Consider the following 8,192-nt stretch of genomic DNA (forward strand, 5'->3'; position numbering starts at 1 on the left):
CTTCTATCGTAAATTCACTATTTACGTCTCCCGGTGTCGTGCCGGTTTTGCCGTAAAACTTCGGCGGGCCATAACTTCTTCGTTATAGCTTGGATTTCGGCATTCTTTATATGTACGGAAACCTTGAGACGTATTCTACAACTTTATGTAGAGATATCAGGATTATCTCACACTTTAATTTTGACGCTCATTTTTATTCTTTATTAATTATACATTTATAATTAAATAATAAACACATAAACACACATAATTCACATAATACTCAAATATTTTATATTTATTACTTCAAAAAGAGTTACAATAGTTGACCTAGACTATTACATTGACAAAAATGCTTAGCCCTGAAAACCCGGGCGTTACAATTCTCTCCCTCTTAGGATGATTCCGTCCCGGAATCATGCATCAGCAAACAGATGTGGATAGCGACTCATCATGTCATCCTCTGTTTCCCAAGTGAGATTCGGCCCATTCGAATGTTTCCATCGGACTAGCACCAAGTTGACCATCTTGCGTCGTAGCTTCTTAGTCTTACGGTCAATAATTGCCTCAGGCTCTTCGATCAGCCTTTTATTCTCATCCATCCTTAATTCCGAGATTGGAATTATGTCGGGAACATCTCCCATGAATTTCCTCAAATAACACACATGGAAGGTGTTATGAATACCATTGAGTTCTTCGGGCAATTCCAGCTTGTAAGCTTGGTTCCCAATCTTCTGAAGAACTTTGAACGGTCCAATAAACCTTGGACTCAACTTTCCTCGTTTCCCAAATCGTATAAGTCCCTTCCACGGTGAGACTTTAAGTAAAACGGAATCCCCAACTTCGAAGGTTATCGGTCGTCTTTTCTTGTCAACATAGCTCTTCTGACGATCCTGAGCTGCTAACATTCTTTCCCTAATCACCTTCAATTTCTCAGCAGTCTCATGGACTATCTCGGGGCCCATAAACTGCTTCTCTCCGGCTTCAAGCCAACAAGACGGCGTACGACACTTCTGTCCATACAAGGCCTGATAAGGTGCCATCTTGATGCTCGAGTGAAAACTATTGTTGTAGGAAAATTCTACCAGAGTTAAGTGCTCGTCCCAATTCCCTTGGAATTCGAGGGTACATGCTCTCAGCATGTCTTCCAACGTCTGAATCGTTCTTTCACTCTGACCATCAGTTTGCGGATGGTAAGCAGTACTCAAACACAACTTTGTACCCAACTCCTCTTGTAGACTCCTCCAAAACCTTGACGTGAAACGACTATCACGATCTGACATAATCGTAAGAGGGACACCGTGAAGTCTTACAATTTCCTTCACGTAAGCGTTTGCGAGCTTATCCATAGACCACTTCTCGTTGGCGGCTATGAAGTGTGCACTCTTGGTGAAACGATCCACGACTACCCAAATCATGTCGTGTCCGTTCTTCGTTCTGGGCAGTTTAGTCACAAAATCCATGGTGATGTCTTCCCATTTACCCATGGGTACAGTTAAAGGTTCTAAACTCCCATACGGTTTCTGATGTTGTGCCTTAACCCTCGCGCATGTTACGCACTCGGCCACATACTTCGCAACATCGAGCTTCATCGTCGGCCACCAGTAGTAGGGTTTTAGGTCCCTATACATTTTAGTGCTACCGGGATGAATCGAGTACATGGTCTTGTGTGCTTCTTCCATTAGAAGATCTCTTATTCCTCCCATCTTAGGTACCCAGATTCGATCTTGGAATACCTTCAGTCCTCGACTGTTTGTACCGAACACTAACGTTTTTCCCAAACGTTCTTCCTTTCGGTCATTCTTTTCTAAGGCTTCTTCTTGAGCTTTCCTGATACTTTCCACAATCGTCGAGACGACTTCAATTCTTAACGCTCTTGGCCTTTTTCTTTCAAGATTGACTTTCCGACTGAGAGCATCAGCAACAATATTTGCTTTACCTGGGTGGTAAAGTATCTCACAGTCGTAGTCCTTGAGAAGTTCTAGCCAACGTCGTTGCCTCATGTTCAACTCCTTCTGATTAAAGAGGTACTGGAGACTCTTATGATCAGTGAAGAGCTTGCACTTCGTGCCGTAGAGGTAATGCCTCCATATCTTTAAGGAAAATACTACCGCTGCCAACTCCAGATCATGAGTGGGGTAGTTCTTTTCGTGCTCTTTCAATTGTCGAGATGCGTATGCTATCACCTTTTCTCTTTGGGTCAGAACACAACCCAACCCGACTCCAGATGCATCACTATAAACCGCGAAATCTTCAACTCCATCGGGTAGAGAAAGTATCGGTGCTTCACATAACTTCTTCTTTAGCTTCTCGAACGCCTCATCGTGTTTCTCACTCCATGTATACGTAGCTCCTTTATGGGTCAAAGCTGTTAATGGAGCAGCTATCGAAGAAAAGCCTTGGATAAATCGTCGGTAATATCCGGCTAATCCTAGAAAGCTTCGAACCTCCGTGGGACTCTTCGGACGTTCCCACTTCATTACAGCCTCGATCTTGGCGGGGTCAACCATTATTCCTTCTTGGTTAACAACATGACCCAAGAATTGGACTTCCCGTATCCAGAAGTCACATTTGGAGAACTTCGCAAAAAGCTTCTCCTTCTTTAACACCTCCAACACTTCTCGTAGATGCTTGCCATGCTCCTCCTGGCTTTTCGAGTAAATAAGAATGTCGTCGATGAACACTATCACAGATTTATTGAGGAATGGTTTACAGACCCTATTCATCAAATCCATGAATGCTGCGGGAGCATTGGTTAGTCCGAATGACATAACCAAGAACTCGTAGTGTCCATATCTTGTTCTGAATGCAGTCTTCTCAATATCCTGCTCTCTCACCTTCAGCTGATGATATCCTGACCTAAGATCGATCTTTGAGAAGTAGCTCGAACCTTGTAGCTGATCGAATAGGTCATCAATCCTCGGCAATGGATACTTGTTCTTCACCGTTGCCTTATTCAGCTCTCGGTAGTCTATGCACATCCTCATGCTTCCGTCCTTCTTCTTCACGAATAACACCGGAGCTCCCCAGGGTGATGAACTAGGTCGAATGAATCCGCTGTCCAACAACTCCTGAAGTTGTGTCATGAGCTCCTTCATCTCCGTCGGTGCTAATCGGTAAGGTGGCTTTGCTATCGGTGTTGTTCCTGGTAACAAGTCTATACGAAACTCCACTTGTCTATCAGGTGGTAATCCGGGAAGATCTTCGGGAAAGACTTCCGGATAATCGCACACAACCGGTATATTCTGCACCTCTTTCTTTTCTTTCTTAGCATCGATTACGAATGCCAAGTATGATGCACATCCTTTGGACAAACATTTCCTGGCTTTCATCAGGGAGATGATTCCAGAAGTTACTCTGCGTTTGTCCCCGTACACCATAAATGATTCCTTTCCGGGTGGGTTTATCCTAACTATCTTCTTTTGGCATAATATCTCGGCATCGTTGGCGCTAAGCCAATCCATACCCAAAACGATGTCGAAACCGTTTAACTCTATGGGTAATAGTTCCTCATGGAATTCGTTTCCGTTTAGGTCAATGACGATGTTCCTAATACGATTACTAACAGGTACGAGTTTGCCACTGGCAACTTCTACAATCAGAGCATTATCTAGTTTTTCTACAGGCAATGCTAATCTTCCACCAAATTTATGCGACACAAAGGAGTAATTGGCTCCGGAATCAAATAGTATATTTGCAGGCAAACCATTTACAAGAAAGGTACCTGAAGCGACGTCTGCTGCCTCCTTCGCAGCCTCGAGCGTCATCTGAAAGGCTCTCGCCTTTGGCTTTGGTGGTATGTTGGGCCTTCCCGCATCTTTCTTCCTTGGGCAATCCTTAGCAATATGCCCTTCTTCACGACACTCGTAGCACACCTTCTTGTTGGTGGTGCACTCATTGGCATAGTGCCCTGTTTTCCCACACTTGTAGCAGGTTACTTCATCGCCACATTTTCCCAAGTGCTTCTTCTTGCACTTCTCGCACCATTTAAATTCGTTTCCTCCCCCGAATTTTTTTGAACCGAACTTGCTCTTCTTTTTGTTGGGTTTAGCAGACCCTTCAAATTTCCTCTTCTCGCCAACCTCGATTTTGCTGGCAGCTCTTCCCTTAATCATGTCCTCCACAGACTTGGCAGCCCAGATAGCTGCCTCCAAAGTAGGTGCTTGACGTACTGGCACCGCGTACTCCCATGGAAGTCCCTTTGCGTACTTATCAATTTTCGTCAGCTCATCCGGAACAAGACGCAAGGCAAACTCCATCTTTTCTGTGAAGTTGTTCGTGTATTCATCGATTGACATGCTTCCCTTCTTCAAGGTTAGAAACTGGTTCTCTAACTCTAGCAGGTTTTGAGCCGAGCAGTATTTTCGTTTGAATTGCACCAGAAATTCTGCCCATGTCAGTTGCAGGGGCTCATTAGGGCTCAGAGTCTTCCCCAAGGTATTCCACCAACATACAACACTTCCTCGAAACTGACGCACTGCAAATGTGGTCTGTAGCTTCCCTCTGCAACCGCATGTCATGAAGGCTAACTCCATCTCCGAGATCCAATCCATGACCCCGATCGGATCCTCCTTTCCAGTGAAAGTCGATGGCTTGCAAGTCAGAAAATCCTTGTACTTGCATCCATTCCTCTCGACTTTGTCATCTTGGTTGTTTTGTCGAACTATTGGTGGGTTGGCTTGACCAACGGTTCCACTGTAGTCTCCTTCCTCAGTCTGCCCTTCATTCAACTCGGGCTGTTCGATTTGAATAGTCGCTTCCTCTCGATTTTGCTGGAGCAAACGCCTGGTTTCCTCCATTTGACGATCCAACATTGCCTGGATCATCGCTTGCACTCCGGCCATCGTTATTGGTCCGGCAGCGGCTTCCACAACTGGTATTTGCTCGATCACGGGGGGTTGGTGTCTGTTCCCATTTGCGTTTACGTTTCCGCTACGGGTCCTTGCCATCTTGATCTATACACCGAATAAGGTGAATTTAGATCTTTATTTAGGAGAGACGTTTTAAATCGTCCTTATCACTCCGAAACGTTTACATGTTATTTCTAATATCGTAGTCGTACGTTTAGAATCCTAAACACATAAAGTTTCCAGATCCGGTCGGCAACAGACCATAGATCCGGGCAATTAACAGCATATTATGCACAAAGCATGTAGCACATAAAAGCATTTTAGGCACAATTCCTAAAATAGGCTAGTGCTCACACCTCACAATCATCGCTTAGCATTCTAAGTTTAAGTCTAGAAATCCTACAAATTCCTAGTTCGCTTAAACTAATGCTCTGATACCAACTGTGACATCCCCAAAATCACGGCCAGAAAAGACCGGTTTGTTTATGCTTTGTTTAAAAATCAGAGTAACATTTTAAATAAAAGTGTTGCGGAATTTGTCCCAAAACAATAATATGATAAAGATTTATCAAAAGCATTTCCATAGAAATGTATTTCATTAAAAGACTCGGGATGTCATGTTCGTACAGATCAAAAGCATAAACAGTACAATACAAGCCTTACTACATTATTTCATATCTACAGGCCTATATCCGTAATCCCTCGTCCAAACATCATATATATGCTCAAGCGCCACTACCTGTAATACATAAAACTGAGTGGGTCAGGCTTGGGAGCCTGGTGAGCACATAGGGTTTTCAACCCACAATAAATAGTTTATTAATTTCATCAATCAACAATAACCCAATTACCCGTTCCCGTTATCCTCACTTTACGTCCCTAAACACCTATCATAAGGGACCTAGCCTAAGGATCATCATCGGGACGGACACTACTACTAAGGGGATTCCTCAGCAATAAATGTCCTAATAGGCAACCATGTGGGGGATGGAGTACATCTGGTGAGCACACAGTTCAAATAAACACACAGTTCAAATAAACACCTACAGGTTGCGAGCCTGCTAGTGTTCCACTGGACTGTCTAGAATAGTCCGTGGTCGTCATCTATACTCCGCTAGATGACTGGATCATCAATAACATCTATAACGAGGCCTCTCATTATTTTATTTTGTCACACAGCAACTATTACATCTACCCATGTTTTACCCAACACATTTTGTAGATATAAAATACATATACAGTTTAAATCTTTGAAAACATGTATAAAACGTTCATCCAGCATAGATAGCAAGTATTCAGATAATATGCACAAATAGCACGTAATTTATATTAAATACTTCATATCTATGTGTAAGTTGAAAGTAAATATGCACTCACCTGAAAAGGTGGTGATTCCGAACTCAGACAGCGCTTCGCTTCTTAAAAAGAATTTTCTTCGACGAAACCTAGTATTATTACCACTAGAGTTTAGTTTATTATTCGTCGAGACTAATTAATAGTCTAGCTATTATTATTATTATTATTATTATTATATAAGCGTCAAAAAAATACTTATATAACCCATAATAATAGCCCAAGTATTTATTATAAGTTCCTAATAACGTTATTATAATTAAATAAAAGCTATATTAAAAATAGCGTAGGCGTAGCTCACTTACAACGGGTTTTATAGAAAACCGGGCTTTGCTTGGAGCAGCGTTCCCGAGCCGAAAAGCTCTTCTTCTCGGAGCCTTCGAGCACTCCGGGCCTTCCGCCTCGTGCTAGGGAGGTTCCCTAGGCTTTTCGGGGGATTTCGGGGCTAGAGAGAGGTTCTAGAGAGAGAGAGAGTAAAGAGAAGAAAGAATGGGAAAGGTGTGAAGAAAATGAGGGTGGGAGAGGTGGTATTTATAGGGTGAAATGTGGCTGAACTTGGTGCCACATGTCACCATCTGGTGGCAAGCATTGGGGAGAAAGCAATGGCCAAGATTGTGCCACATCACCCATTTTCGCACAGCACACTTCCGACTTCTAAAATCCGTAACTTTCACATACGACCTCCGTTTTTGACATTCTTTATATCCACGCGTAGGTAATAATAAGATCTACAACTTTCATTTTGACACCGTCAGCCAATTCTCGATCGATCTTAAATTTAACAGTACAAGGAGATTATACTGTTAAATGTCTGCGTAAAATTAATAACTTCTACATACGGACTCTGTTTTTGTCTGTCTTTTTACCGTTGATTTCCTATTAATGAGATCTTCAACTATCATTTACGTTGCGTAAGCCAAAAACCGCTCGAACTAAAATTCGAGTTTCAGGCCGTGCACTGCTAAGCCGAATCTTAGAAAAATCATAACTTCTTCATACGAAGTCAGATTTGGGCGTTCTTTTTATCGATGTTCTTAGTTTAACATATTCTACGACTTTTGTTTAGATTGATAAGGCTAAAAAGTCTTCGATCGTAAATTCACTATTTACGTCTCTTGGTGTCGTGCCGGTTTTGCCGTAAAACTTCGGCGGGCCATAACTTCTTCGTTATAGCTCGGATTTCGGCATTCTTTATATGTACGGAAACCTTGAGACGTATTCTACAACTTTATGTAGAGATATCAGGATTATCTCACACTTTAATTTTGACGCTCATTTTTATTCTTTATTAATTATACATTTATAATTAAATAATAAACACATAAACACACATAATTCACATAATACTCAAATATTTTATATTTATTACTTCAAAAAGAGTTACAATAGTTGACCTAGACTATTACATTGACAAAAATGCTTAGCCCTGAAAACCCGGGCGTTACACCAAATCATAATGCCTTCCGGTCCAAATCATAATGCCTTCCGGCCCATATCATAAATAGCATACATAACATATCAGAACACAGAACAGCCATGCACTTCGGGTCTACTGTGGGACTGGTCCGCCGCACTGGCCAACAGTCCACCTGGTCCACCCTCCGAATCTAGCCATATACATCGAGTCTGCAGTGTGATTGGTCCGCCCGCATCGGGCCTTCAATCCACCTGGTCCACTCTCTGAGTCTACAGTTTGACTGGTCCGCCCGCACCGGGCCTTCAGTCGGCCTCGGCACGTCTGGTGCGACCTTTTGGGGCCTACAGCCTATCCGGACCGCTCGCTCGGCCTTCGGGACAACCGGTCCGCCCTGGGTATCTTGGCCTACAGCACAAAGCAGGACCCGCCTCAACCCAACTCCAGTCCAAACAACCATGTGCACATAAACATACAATCATATAAGCATTCATAGTTAACAATCCGATCAAACATATCACATAACATATCATCATCATAACCAGGATACCGACCTAACCGGTCACTAGCATAGCATCACCCTACATATCAGGGAA

The 8,192-nt window shown here is 42.9% G+C and overlaps 1 long non-coding RNA gene across 1 annotated transcript; it reads right to left on the reverse strand.

Annotated features, from left to right (window-relative positions):
• Positions 1–5,406: 5,406 nt before the first annotated feature.
• Positions 5,407–6,274, reverse strand: LOC128128567 (uncharacterized). Its single transcript, XR_008226555.1, has 2 exons — positions 6,207–6,274; positions 5,407–5,568 (listed from the first exon to the last, which is right to left on the reverse strand). It is a non-coding gene; the product is annotated as an uncharacterized LOC128128567 (long non-coding RNA).
• Between the last annotated feature and the right edge of the window lie 1,918 nt (positions 6,275–8,192).

The sequence above is a fragment of the Lactuca sativa genome, chromosome 9, assembly GCF_002870075.4.
Source record: "Lactuca sativa cultivar Salinas chromosome 9, Lsat_Salinas_v11, whole genome shotgun sequence".
Classification (NCBI taxonomy): Eukaryota; Viridiplantae; Streptophyta; class Magnoliopsida; order Asterales; family Asteraceae; genus Lactuca; species Lactuca sativa.